Below are 15546 nucleotides of genomic sequence, written 5' to 3'. Positions count from 1 at the left end.
GATGCAATAGAATGACTTGCCCAGGATTCAATGTAGTCCACCGAAAGGTTGCTTCTAATCAAGTGGAAATTATCTAAGAACATATAGTAAATGCCTTGTCAGTATATGTATATCCATGGAGGTTGGATTTGTCTGGAGATGTCCCATGATCCTGGCAACTTAGGCTAAATATGGAATAATCAGGAGGCATTTGGGGACTATCAATGAATAATAATATATATATATTTAGTATTATTTATAGGCTACGGTCAGTTGTTATAGATTGCCAATAGCTACAAAGCTAAGGATTTTGATTCCTGCTTCTTCCCTGCTACACTCCTGGCCAACCTGCTTTCAGTACAGAAGACAGCCCCTACAGCAGGTCATACTAGGCTTCTTACACTACAAACTCTACACCCTTTAGTATCTTGCCCAAGACTAGAATCCTCCCTGAGAAATTTACATGTAACACACCAATATACTGAGAATTACTCTGTATCCTCCTGGCTCCCCAGGAACAACTGAAGGTGGTGCTTCCAAGGACCGAGAGGATGAGGAAGCCTCACCCAATGCCAAGGTGAGGATGCTATTCTTTGTCTAAGGGAGAGGGGTTGCTTTTTGTATTCTATCTTTTGCAACTGATTTCAGGTAAGGATGCCTAATAGTGTGCATTATAGATGGTATATACAGTTTTTTAGGAATGCAGAGTGTTTCATGGGAGCATGTTCCAACTGATCCATGATTCAACAGGGTATCTAGAAATGGCAAGAGTAGATTATAAACTATGTGGTAAAGGTCCTTTTCCTCAGCTGCAATTTTTATTTTATTGCTTGGAGTAAGAATGTGTAATCACATACCAAAATGGACCTGCGAGACTTTCTAGGAAAAGCTTGTGCCTTAATAGATGTGTCCTGCTGTACTTTCTTATGGGGCTTTGCCTTCACCACTGTTTCCTATCTGCTTTTCTAATGGTATCAAGCAAGCAAAAGTCCTGTTCAAACAGGGTATAGCATGATGTAATACTCATAGATTTTTCTCTAATTGCAGGTGGCTCTAGGAATAAGTGAAATGGTATGTATCTAGAATTACTGATATCTGGAAAAACATGGAAGATAAGATACCAGTGTGTCATTAGTGGATTTGTCTGCAGAGATAGTGGTTCTAGTTATTGGGAGGAATGAGGATTGGGGAAGCATTATGGGGCATGCTCTAAAGTCCTGAAAGCAGCTGTGTTCCCTTTAGGTGGCACGGATTTGTGTGTACAGGGGTTAGTGAGTGAGCCTATGTGGCGTGATTGTGAATGGGTGACTGTGGGATGTTAGTGTTTGCTTTCCCAAGAGATGTGCCCAACTCACCCTGTACATTTGCCATTGCAAACTTTCTCAAAAACCAAACCATTAATATCGCACATGTAGCATATATTCACTCATAAAATCTTTACCACAAAATTCTGGTTATGTTTGCTCTCCCCACCTCTTACATGCAGACTGAGGGGCACAGATTAATAACCTAAGATCTCGAGTTCCTAAGAGGTAGAGTGAAAATGAGAACACAGGCATGAGCCCATATGCTCATACTCTGAATAACCCACTCTCACTTAGCTCACAGACATGGTTCATTAGTGGCCATGCAAAGGATTCCCATCATCCATGTATAGGCATTTGCCTAGAGGGCTCCTAAACACTGATCTTATATATTAGGAAGCCTGAGGGTCACATAACCCAGGCTACCATTAGGGGCATTTTACTAGATACTTAGACATAGCTGTTTGTGTCAAAAGCAACAGAAGTCCTCATGTTTCTGTCAAGCTCACAGATTCTCAGAATTGGGAGGCATCTGAGGACAAGCCTGACAATCTTTGCCAGTGCTGGGTCACTGCTAAGTACCTGGCCCAACAAGATAATAATCAGGGACTTGTTTTCATCTATTTGATAACTTTATCACCCTGAGCCCTTCAAATGATCAAATCTAAGCTACACACTCAAGGGACAATAACCAATAAGATCGTAAAGTCCCACGTAGTCATTAGCCTACTTTCCATTGCCCTTCTTACAACTCTCTTGTAGAGTTGGTATAGAGCCTCCGTGCTCAACCTGTGCCTCCCTCCTCATGAACTGGCCCACTATGGCTGGTTAGTGTGAGCACGGAGTGTCACAGCACTCAACAAATGTGCATAAGTGATAAAGAAAAGGAAGATGGAGGGAAAATATTATGTCACAATTGCTTATTTTTTAAAGGTAGGGTATCAGTATTATCAAAACCACTGTAATTATCTTTATAAGGACTAATGATTTAATACAATAGAATGCTTTGCCTAGAATTAAATCCAGTCCACCAATAAAAGTTTGCTTATTATAAAGAGAAAAATACTTCATAAGAGATGAGAATTCTAGCAGCAACACTTTGAATGTGTGGAATTTGAAATGATCTTGGAAAGTTCAACAGGACAGTGACAAAATGGTCAGGAGGAGTGATGGGACTCTGTCAATGAATCATAGTGTCCGTTTTAGTACCATTTATAGATCATTTCATGTTACAATGGGATGCCTTTACATACACAACCAAAGAAACTTATTTCTCATTTGTTTTCTGCTCCTCCTCTTTACAATCCTTCCACCCAGGAGGTTGGTCCAGCAACTGATCATTCCAGGCTTACTATCCATCTACCCCCTTGCTCTCTTGCCTGTTACCACATCATGTGCAGCTCCCTTAGTAACCCATGAGGAACATCCCAATGTACTGACAGTTACTCTATCCTTCTAGCTCTCCCTAAGGACCTGGTGGAGGAGATTCCTAGTGATAGGAAGGAGGAGGAGGTCCCATCTAATTCCAAGGTAATGTTGCCTTTCTTTGTCTGAGCTAAAATTGTCACTTTATTATTTTTCAAATGAGTTCAGACATGAAAATCTGACCATGTAATTATAGATGATATAGGATTCCTTTGTTTGGGGGAGGGGTCAATGAGAACCTATAATTAACTGACCCTGGATTCAAGAGGGTGGCAGCAACCAAGTGTTCAGTACAGTGACTTTTCCTCACAGGCAGTTTTTTCCTCCTAGGATTAAAAATATTTCAACACCCAACCTAAATTCTCAACCTAAATATACTTGAGAGAAGCATCGTTCAGGAAAAGCTTGTGCCATTGCACACATCTGCTGCAATTATTTATGGAGACTGACTTGACCTGATTCCCATTTGCTTTTCTAAAGGTACTCAGAAAACAAAAGCCGGTGCAAACACTATACGGCATGGTCGGCATGGTCGAGCCCTCAGAGTTCTGTGGGTTTTTTGCTTGTCTTTTGCCTAATTGTAGGTGGCCTCGGGAACAAGAAAAAACGGTATATATTGTGGAACCACTCATTTATTGAGAATGAAGCTATGATTAAAACCCAGCTTTTGTGCTTCCTGTAGTGTGGGAACCCTAAAACCACTTTCCAGATGGGAATGAGTTATGGGCACTGTTTATGTTCTAGGTAAAGGAAAATGGCTATGTTCTACAGTCCTTGTAAACAGCTGCGTTCCCTTTAGGTGGCGTGGTTTTGCATATGGCAGTTGAGTGGGAACCGCCTTTAAGAATAGTTTGTGATTGTGAAGGTTAGGTGAGGGTGAGTGTGTTTCCCTATGAGGTATTTCCCAACTACGCAGGACAATTATTGTCAACTTTCTCAAATTTATCCCTTCCTGACTACACACTTTACATATATTTATTCAATCAGTCCACAGAACTACAGCACTAGGGCTTTGTTTAATATTTCCACACCTTGGGTGGAAAAACTGTGGTGCAGAGATGAACAGCCTAGGATTTCAAGCTCCTACATATAGGAGCCTCTTTGTGAAATCAGGCATGCAGCCCCAATGCTCATGCCCCAAGCCACTATCTTCATTCACTGCTCAGCCACGGGGTCAGTGTACACCATGCAAGGGAGGCTGAACCTCCATTTGTATTCCTGGAAGTATCCAAACTGCGGAGACCCCAATCCCTATTCCTCATTGTAAGTAGTCTCAGTGGTGTCATGAGACAAAGAGGTGACAGATGCCTGTACCCACTATGGCCTCACCACAATACCGCACAGAGAAAGCCCCCATTCTTGTGGTCAGTTCAGAGATTCTGAGAGGTGTTTACTGTAGTAAATCCTCCAACCTGGCCCCAACCAGATAAGTATCAGGGATATGTTTTAGTGTATTTGATAATACCATCAACATGAGCTTTAGAAATGTTCAAATCCTGTAGCTCCACAACCAAGGGACAGTGACCATAAGAACTCAAGTTACCACTTCATGACCAGCCTGGTGCACACAGTCCTTATTTCAAGTTTTACAGCTGAGTTAGAGTCTAAATGCTAACCCCACACTTCCCCTTAGCCATGGGGAGTGTAAACATGGACAACAAACCCAGTCAATGAACACACACACGGGGCATAGAAAAGGAAGACTGGAAGAAAAACTATTACATGATATATAACTGTCCATTTTAAATGGTAGTATTTTAGTAGTTTCCAGCCTTGTTTAATTGATTATATTTCTGATGAATGATTAGTGAATAAATACAATAGTATGTAGAATTGAATCCAGTCCCACAACAAAAGGTTATGAATAAAAATGTCTTTAAAGCAATTATTCTATTGTTACATTTTGGGAAGAAAATACTTTGTTGGCAGTCAATCAAGTGCAAAATCCTATACAACAGCTAATAAATGCAGTGTAGTAGAGGTGGAACCATGGAGGCTAAAATGTTTTTTGAATATGTCAAGAAGATAGTGGCATTTGAGTTTGGCTTCAAAATGTCAGGAGGATTTGGATTGCACAAGACATGGGGCAGTTTAATAGTGAACCCTGTGGTGGATGGTGGATTTTTGTTAACAGTACAAATATGAGGACATTCTTTATGTGAATTATAGCAAATGTATAATACAAATACATGGTGCTGATAATAGAGTGTTTTATGGGGAAATTTTTCTCCATAAACTATACCTAATGCAAGCTTTAGACCATACTTAGTAGTAATATTTAGATGTTATTTTATCAATTACAACGAACATTCCACAACAATGCAGGATGCTTGTGGTAGGATAGTATTACCCAAAGGGGTGCTGATGCAAAGTACCAGAAATATTCTGGTTTTTGTAAAGGGTATTTATTTGGGGTAGAAGCTTATAGTTACACGGCCCTAAAGAGTCCTACTCAAGGTACCCTAAGTGGTAGTGGTATTTTCTCACCAAATATCTGTTACTACATGTTGAACAAGATGGCTGCTGATCTCTTCAGAGTTCAGCCTTCCTCTTTCCTCTTAAGACTCCATGGGTCTAGCTTCTTCTGATCTTAGCATAGGCTGGCATAAGACTCATCTCTCTTCAGAGCTCATTTCTTTCCAGGCTCAGTTCTAGTCTCTTCACAAGGTCAGCTGTTTACTATCAGGGGAACAGCTCTTCTCTCTTCCCAGGGCCTCTGCCATGTCTGTGGAGCTGTCTCTCTCCCTCTGTGTATATTCTCTGTGTGCCTGCCTTTGTCTGAGAGTCTGTTTTATCAGCCCCCCAAGGGAGTGGGGAACTCAACCCTGCACACCCTAATGATGTAGTCGAATCAAAGTCCTAATCTTGATTTAATCAAGTAAATGCAAAGTCTTTGAATTTAGGTCAGTCAAAGGGTATCACGTCCAGAGGAAAAGGCCAGTTTACAAACATAATCAGTATCCCTTTCTGGAATTTATAAGTAATATCAAACTGCCCCAGGTGTTGTATGGGAATTCTGTACGTTACACATGATTCTCTTGTAAACTCCCAACTTCTTTAAAAAAATACAAATGAGAGAAACTATATTATCAATTATTAACTACTTTCTATTATTGTTTTAGTATTAATCTTTTGTTAAAGATGGTGACGAGCTAATAAATGTCACACTAAACAAATTTTCTTGTGCCTTAAATATATTTGTTTTAATGATCCAGATATTCTTTTGTTTCTGGTACTTTATCATCACAATAAATAATGAAGCTTTTTTGTTATTGGTACTTTACATTATAATCAGTAATGAAGCTGTCATTTAGTAGAGCTTACTAAAAGAGGCAGTAGAGCATTATGACTCAGATTCCATACTCTGGAACTAAACCACATAAACTGAATTCCCACCTCTGCCAATTAATAAGTTGCATGACCTTGGGCAACATACTTAACCCTCTCATCAGTAAATTAAGAACCAATGTTATTTCCCATTTATCTTACTCATTGGCTCCTTTGCAGTTGTTTTAGCATCTGGCCTTTATATGCTTGCTTACTCCAGAAAGGGATGCCATAGTCAAAAGAGAAAAAAAGGACCAAAACAGTGCTTTTGAATTTCAGAACAGGTTTTTAAAGCAAATGACAGAATAGTATTGAAAGAAAAGGGCTTTGAGTTAACACAGGCTGCTCATTTTATGTTTTGCTTTGTTTAAAAGTCTAAGCTCTAAAGGTCTCAGGGCTTAAAGAATTTTCTTCCCTTTGAACAAGATATTGAGAATAGAAAAGAGGCAGGCTGGCACACTCCCAGACTTGATGGAGTACCCATGATTGTTTATGTGGAGGGAGAAAGAGAGAAAGAAGACAATTTGGGCAATATGTCCTATGTACCAGCCACTTGCATCCCAGGATAAGGGCTGGTAGGAGAGACAGAATGTCCAGTTACTGAAAACTCAGAGCCCTATGCTTGTCTTAGGAGGAAGAATCATGCTTTTCTTGGCATCCAGCATGGTGTTTGAGCATCAGGAAACATGTGACTTGTGCAGTCACACGGGACTCTGTGCATGGTTTAATGCCTGTTGCCATCCTGAGATTCTTAACACATTTTAAACAAGGGACCTCACATTTTCATATTGAACCAGGCCCCACAAATTACGCATCTGATCCTGTCTATGCAAAGGGGCCTGAAACAATTCTGAGTACCCAGCATATAATAGGAGACTAAAATATTATGATGATTTCCTCTACCCAGCAATGAGAGGAGTGAAGTGGTTGACAGACATCTGACAGACCTGATGAATCTTTATACTGGGACAAGGATGCAGAACTCGCCTACACAGACTGAAAAGTAAAGATCAAGTGAAACAGGCAGATGCTCCAGCCTGATGCTTTGATATCGTGTAAGTCTCCTGGAACTCCTGGCCCCCGGGGAAACACAGAAGGAGACCTGCAGGAGCCTGAGACTGTGTTTCCCATATGCTACCAAAAGGGGGCTCAAAATAGAAATAGAAATATTTTTAAATTATGACATATTTGCATGCATGAGGTATGAGCTGTGGTTTTACCCTACAAATCCATAAATAAAAGTTTGACTTATTTTTTAAAAGGCAGAAGTGATAAGAATTCATCAATGAACAATAGCATGTATTTTCCTACCCTTTGTAAATTGACTATTTCATGTTGCTTTGGAATGTCTTTAATGACAAAGCCAAGGACTGCTTCCTTTTATTCTCCTGCTCCTCCATTTTGCTTCTTCCACTCCTGAGCAGCTCACTCCATACTAGTTGAAAACTGCCTCCATAATACTCTAATCCCTTCCCCAAGATAAACAAAGCACCATTAGTAATCCAGGAGAAACAGCCCCGAGCTACTGACTGTTACTCTCTGTCCTCCTAGTTCCCTGGGGGCATGTTGGAGGAGCTTCTGAATGTCAGAGCAGTAGAGTAAACTCCATCTGATTCCAAGGTGAGGTCACCTTTCTTTGTCTGAGATCAAGCTGTTGCTTTCTTGGTTTCCGTCTTTTTCAATCCAATTTGGATAATCTGACCATGTACATTATTATAGGTGATATGCACAAAATTATTGGGGAATGTCTTCAATGGGAGTCTATTACTAGCTGATTCCTGTTTCAAGAGTAAAATCACAAAGGCAGCATCAATTTATTAACTATATGGTATTAGGCCCACCCTAAAGAGCAATACTTTTACCTTGGATTAAGAATTTTGGGGAAACGGACTTTGGCCCAGTGGTTAGGGCGTCCGTCTACCATATGGGAGGTCCGCGGTACGCCGGACCTCCTTGACCCATGTGGAGCTGGCCATGCGCAGTGCTGATGCGCGCAAGGAGTGCCGTGCCACGCAGGGGTGTCCCCCGCATGGGGGAGCCCCACGCGCAAGGAGTGCGCCTGTGAGGAAAGCTGCCCAGCGTGAAAAGAAAGAGCAGCCTGCCCAGGAATGGCGCCGCCCACACTTTCCGTGCCACTGACGACAACAGAAGCGGACAAAGAAACAAGACGCAGCAAATAGACACCAAGAACAGACAACCAGGGGAGGGGGGGAAATTAAATAAATAAATAAATCTTTTTTTTAAAAAAAAAAAAGAATTTTGTAACTGGCAACCAAAATGGATTTGAGAGATGCATCAATGAGGAAAAACTCATTCCTTTTCCACAGGTGTCCCCTCACCGGTTTTGGCTTTCCTTCGTTTGACCATTCTTTCCTATCTGATATTCTAAAGTCACCAAGAGGACAAAATCCTTCTGTTAGCATTACATAATAATCTATAATTCTTACAATGTATTCTTGTCTGTAATTGCAGCTGGCCTGAAAAGAAAGTGTCAATGGTAGGTGGGCTGAGGAAAAAAATCTACATGATAATGTGGGTCTTTCTTGCTGGCTTCAGTCAAGAGCCCCCTGATTAAAATTCCCAGGTAGGAACAAGGATTTGGGTATGGGGAAGTAAATGGGTATTTCAGGCAAGAACTAGAGTGATGTTTCTTGAATAGTTGGTTTCTGTGTAGATGGCATGGGTTTGTGTTCATGTGAGTGTTGTGTGTGTATATGAGTATGTGCTGTGATTCTCAGTGTAATGAATGTGATTGCCAATGTGCATGTGTGAGATCCTATGTCTGCTCTGTGCCTTCCTAGATTTCTCTCCTATAACCAGCACAATTACCTGTGCATTTCCATAATAATTTCCTCAAGGACATATACATATGTCCATATTATCAAATTATATACTTCAAATAATATAGTTCATTATAAGTCAAGTATGCCTCAATAAACCTGGAAAGTATCCCATAACAATCCAGGAAAATGTTCAAAGGACTCCAAGTGAAAATATTATGTTACAAAATCACTGTCATTAGGATTTAATGAGAAGAATTCATTTAATACGGAATAGTATAGCCTGTGTAGAGCACTTTACTTACCCTAATGGCACTTTCATTGATGATGATGAAAGAAAAGCAGCCCTATCTGTCCTTTTGAACATAGGAGAAAAGAGGCTTAGAATCCGAATTAATTTTGCAGAAATGCAAAGTACCAAACAGGAAACTAGGCACTGAGATATTAGGTGGTTTGATACCAAAGCACAATTTCATCATGCCTCTTCTGCCTGGCAATCTCTAATCTTCTACTATGAATTTGGCAACATTTGTCATTTTTAATTCTTGTTACTGAGCACCACACCACCAGGGCACCTGCAGCACAAGTCCATGTCATCCATTTGTCAAAAGCCCAATTGCCACGTGTGTTAGTAACTATGATACAGACAATGCAGAGTGAACATATTCATCCTCACAAAACATCTCCTGGGAGGCTGCTCAGAGTCGGCCGCTGAACTCATCTAACCCACTGGGCTCTTCTAACATAGACCACATCCACAAGAGTCCAACTTTCAGGGTGATAAGCTTGGAGGCTTGTGCTGTAACAGTCCAGCAAAATGGGAAAGTGAGAGGTTGAGAAAGATTTCCATCCCCACTTCTCTTTCATTTGCATACTGTGTCCAATGTCCTGTGGAAGGTCTCTGACTCCACAGAGCTCAGGGAAGGTCTGAGAACCTGGGGTAAAGAGTTGAGGTGATCTTGGGTGGCCAGCCTGGTCTCAACTGGAAAAGGAAGGGTCTGGTGTGCCATTCTCTCAATTAAAGTTCTTGGTGATATCTGTGTTCCTAAACAATACCTCCAATTGGCTTGTGGATTGGAGGTATGACTCTACCAGCAGTGATGACGGTAACAATCCAAGTAGGTAACAATGCTCACGGAAGTATCCAATGAGAGAGAGAGTTCCTGGGAGCAGATGCATTACCCCTTCTGCATTGGAGATGGAGGAGAGGGGTGTGAAATCAGAAAGTAAAGGAAATATTTATTGAGATCTGCTTTGTTCTTTTCATATTTCAGTAAGATGATAGTAAGAGATCCTATAATGTCATGGTCAGGAAGACATGGACAAAGTGATTGCCTTCTTAGAGGGAAAAGGTGGACAGTCTTCCCTACATTTAGAGTAGGTGAGGACTGGAAAAGGAATTGTGGAGATCTTAGACCAAACTTAGATGGTAAAGGTGAAGCAATCAAGGCCCAAGGAATGCAATGTTGTGATAAGGACAAAATTACGTGCTGGGACAAGTTCATAACCAGGCATGAACAATATTATTGTTCAAGCTCTCCCCTCAACCCTAACATTTTCCTTTCTTTTTACAAGGATGCCCCATCATGGTTACTGCCATGGTACATTCAGTAGCATTCTTCAAGTCAGATGATTCAGCCACAGGGATGACAATCTGCATGTAATACATGTCTTCTGTCTTTTATCATCTATTCCTGCTCATAAACTTCTCTTTGAACCTCTCCCATCTTCTCTTTTTATGATATTAATCTTGAAGGATTTGATCTCATCTAGGAAGTTGAGGTCATGGGTTTGAGAAGGTTTTTAACAACTTTCTACATCCTTCTCAACAGCTGCTTTAGCATTTCCATCATTTCCAAACCTACTATGCAGCATGCACAATCTCAAGTAAACCAGAATGTAACAGGACGGGAGCTGGGCTGGGAGTCAGGTGCCTTGGGCCACTCTTTCGGAGGGCACTTATGAACTTGGTTCTGGGCTGCGCTCTCCCCTCACAGGTATGTTCCTGCAAATGGTATCTCTGGACAAGCAAGTTTTTTCTGTTCCTTACAGCTTACTACACTGTTTGAGGTGAAGGAGGAGTCTCTTTTCATAATTTCTCTTTTCCTGGAATACCCAGAAGGCATCGAAGAAATGAAAAGAGAAGAAGAGGAGGAAAAGGAAATGTGAATGTGGAGGGAATAGGATGAAAAAGGAAGGGAATTAAGTTACACACATTACATTTCTTTCCTAATTTTCTCTTTGGCACTTCAGGAAAATCAGTAAAACTAAGGAGAACATTGGCGTTGCAACAAATGAGGGTGAACATGGAGGTGGAGACAAGAACTGCCTGGTAAAAAAATAAGCACAAGCAAGTAGAATATATCCTCATAACCTCTTCTCAGGGAACAAAACCTCATTCCATACAAGCCACAGCCTCCAAAGGCTCCTTAATTTGCAGGAGAGGGCACTAGTCCCTTTTAAGCCTTATGTGCACTCACACTGCATTCTTTGTGAAGATCGCCCCTGGATTAGTTCAACACCTCAGCCCTGCTGAAGTGAAGTTTGCACTAATAATCCATTTACAGTCAACAAAAGCCTCTCCTGGTTATTAATGAGTCTGGGGAACAAGGTGGAGTGAACCTAAATGACACCAATTCAGGTCTCTGGCAAAAGGGTGAATTAGGCTGTCTTAGTTTGCCAGGGCTGCTTTAATCAATACTCGTAACCAGCTAGCTCAAACAGAGGGAGAGTTTGGGAGATTAGAAGCCCAAAATCATGGTTTGGGCTGCACTGTGCTTTCTCTGAAATTGATGGCAGCTTGCCAGCAATCCATAACTGAACCTCTGCCTCCATCTCTCGGTCATCTGCCTCCTATCTCCTGTGCCTGAATGTGCCTAATTTTCTCCTTATAAGGTCTCCAGTCATATTAGATTAAGGCCCCCCTGATTAAAGTTGGACTCACATTCATTAGTATGACATTTGACGTTCTTAGAAATGAGTTCACGTTTGTAAGAGCGGAGGTTAGGACAAAAACATGACTTTATGGGCGGATCTGATTCAATCCATAATAAGGACCATGGCACTCTGGGGTCCCTCACAGGCAGGTAGGGTAGGTATTCTAGGCCAGTTTCCATTTTAAGGGGAAACTTAAGTCCTGACTGGCAGTTGCCCAAGCCCTGAGGGTTCTCACCCTCTGTAGGGGCCTGTTCAGATCCCTGGTCAGCTCACGCCACCTTTCCTCAAGCTGTGGTTCTTGAGAAGGTTTTTATGTATGTATAATTCAAAGACACCTGAAAGAATGGTCAATGAAGAGTTCACTTGGGATGAGTGAAATGGGTAGAATTGCAAGTTATTTATGTTCCTTTTATTTTTTACTTTCATAAGTAACTAAAGATAAACATAATGCTTATAGCATCTTGTTAAAAGGAGTGTTTTCTGTAATGTTTTCATGTTGGAATATACTAGTGTAAGTAAACTTATGTTTTTAGTACTAGAGCCTAGCTGTTTTTTAACCAAAAAGCACAGGTAAGTTTTGGTGTGTTTTAAAATGAAACTAGTTTTCAGAGAGAAAAAGGAACCTGTCCAATAGTAATGTGAAGATACAGTCATGACTTGGACTGTGTAGGGGGCAGGGGTTGGGGAAGCAGGGTTATCACTTCCACACCTATCCTTCAGATGTCCTGCTTCTCACTGGTCTGATATATAGGACTCTGCCTTTTCTTCCTGGAGTCCTATAGTCAGACTTACTTTCAGGGAAGTCACTTCAAGGGTGCCCATCCAAGCAAACAGATTAAATCCCTTCAGTTGGACATTTACAGACACTGTGACACAGACGGTACCTTAAGCTGAGAGTAGCAATAGGAATTCAGTGTCATTTGGATCTGGTTCCTAGGTATTGGGGGCCAACTTTGCTTCTCCAGGGTCTATTGTACCTTTTGAGTCCCACAACCTTCATCAGCAAAACCCCTCCTCCATCTGTCTCTGTGTATCTGGTGATTCTATACCCTGTGCTTTTATTGCAGACCCCACCATTGACAGCTACAAAGGCCTTAAGCTGGAGGCCCCAGCCTGAGCTTAGAAGAGCTATAGATCATATGGGGTTTAGAGATGCCTCTGTGCTTATCCTCTTCTACCCATACCCAAATAAATCAATTTCGTGACAATTTTGAATTTAGTTAGATAAATTTAGATTGAGTTTTAGAGAAACATTTTACATTTAATGTTAGATATTACTATATTAATCAATATTTTCTCCTACTACTAGTGTTTCTTAATTTGTCAAAAAAAAATTAAACACATATTTAGATCAGCATGTTAAACAAAGTTAGAGCCAAATTAATTATAAAATTTGGTCTCCCTTCTGGCTCCCACCAAGGTCACTACTCTCTCATAGAATCCTCAATATTTGATAATTGAACAAGAAACTGAAAACTTAGTGCTTAACTTCCATCCTCAGGACAATGTCTTCCAGACATTTCATTTACTGAAATCTGTTTACTCACCTGGAAGGGATCATGGCAATAACATCACCCTTGGTCTAGCAGGATAACTTCAAATTCAGTCTTTTTTACTTTCTGTTCAGTCTTGCTGGGGATAAAACCATGATTCACATTTCCTTCCACAAAGATATTACCCCATTTTCACATAGTACAAATTATTTTTCTCAAAAATATTCATGAGATTCTGTTCTTTCCAGAATGCCACATGCTTTCCTCTAATAAATGGTTTTGTTTTCTTTAAACCATAATAATTTCACTAAATTTGCCTTATCTTTAGACCTTCTGTATCAATGCTCAGTGTGTAATTTTAATGTGGAGCTTCAAATAATTCTTCCCAGAAAAAAATGGAGTAATAATTTTTAATAATTGGTACAAGTATTTGCCTTTAGTTTCTCATTCAAACACTGCAGTATTCATATATTGCCCTTTCTATGCTGATCTTAAACTTTTGACATTTTTTCTCAAATCGTTTACATTACATTAAATTTCTCTTCAGCAATTTCTTCTTTTTAACTTCTCTTTCTATTTAGGTATTACCTTTTCACTGTTTCTTCTAGTTTATATGTAAATCATGAAATGATTTTTTCCCCCATTTTTTCTCATAATTCCCTGATTTCTATCCCTTCATTTTTCAGTTTTTTCCTATCTCATTGATGATGTTCTTTCATGTACTGTTTCCTTTCATTAATGCTTTTACCTTCTTTTTGAGATAGTACATTTTACTACATAATGTATATCAAAATGAAGAGCATTTGTTCACGTGGTAGTGTTAGTCTGCCTTTATACCTGTATTGGAAATAACAGCAATATTTTTTTGTTGGTATTTCATATGATTTTTTAAAAATTTGTAGATAGAAACAAGATTCAAAATAGCATTCCCAACAATACAGATCTGTCTCTGTCCAAATATTCTTTGAAATTAAAAAAATATATAACAGCTTTCTTCCTGATATTTCTGGGTTCTGTACTTCTATCACTCTTAAATATGGATTTTCACTATCATTACCTCTATTGCACCTGTCATTGTCTATTTGTTTCTGCATCTGAGTAGTGAATATCTCCTTTGAATGTATGCTCTTGTCTTGATGTGGAATAGCTAAAACCACTTTGCCAAAATCTGCCCATTCCCTAAAAGATAAAGGTCTATATATTTCCAGAATCAATTATCTTTAAGGGTATTTTTAATTGTATGTCCTGAAATGTATTTCATTTCTGAATCACTTTGTTTGTATATATTTATATGCATTTTATTTCCACAATTATTAGATTTTGGTTTCTTATACTTATTTTATATTGAATTTTCTTTGTTCTGTATACATTATAGGTGAGTCATTAATTTCAGTACTATTTTCTTTTTAGTTTTAAATTAATCTATTTTCAAACATATTTGGCTTTAGCAATGGCAATTCATTTTTAAATAATATTTTAATTTATATTGTTCTGATTGCTAATCACATAAGAAAAATGTTATGTATATCTGGACTACATATATAGCACCAAGTAGCTTTATAACTATCCTCAGGCACATACACCAACAACCCCCAAAGCAATCTATATATTTTCCATGGTCACCAAGGATTGTCCTTAATATCTCTCCTTGCTACATTAAAAGCACTATTTTAGGAATAACCTCTACAAACAAAAAAAGTCATTTAAAATGATTTACAGAATATTAAAATTTAGGACCACGTAAAAATATTTCAGCTATATCATATCATGATCTCATTATGAACACCTGAATACATACACATTAACAAGAAAGATGCCATTCAAAATGATTAGAATGTTGGCCTCCTAAAATTAGCTAAAATTCCAAGACTTCAGAAATGCACTCCCAGACTTCCTGTACCCTGGGGATGTTTTACTGCTCACTGAGTGGATGGTCATTGGTGGAAGTCCTTCAACTCCATGAGCAGCTGTACTGCATCTACATAAATTATAGCTACATGTCTTGCCCTGAAATCAGGAGCAAGATAAATTGGTGAACTTTCATCACTGCTATTCGACATTGTACTGAAGTTCTTGTTAGAGCAATCAGGCAAGAAAAAGAAATGAAAGGCATTGAAACTGGAAAGGAAGACGTAAAGCTATTTCTATAAACACAGATGGCCTAATCCTTTACAAACAAAATCCCAAAGAATTCACAAGAATAGGAATGGAACTAAAAAAGGCATTCAGCAAAATTGAAAGATACAAGATATACAAGGCAAAAGTCATTTTTATTTCTATAATCCAGCATAGAACAATCTT

This window comes from Dasypus novemcinctus, chromosome 21 (assembly GCF_030445035.2).
Source record: "Dasypus novemcinctus isolate mDasNov1 chromosome 21, mDasNov1.1.hap2, whole genome shotgun sequence".
NCBI lineage: Eukaryota > Metazoa > Chordata > Mammalia > Cingulata > Dasypodidae > Dasypus > Dasypus novemcinctus.
This window is presented reverse-complemented; position numbering follows the sequence as displayed.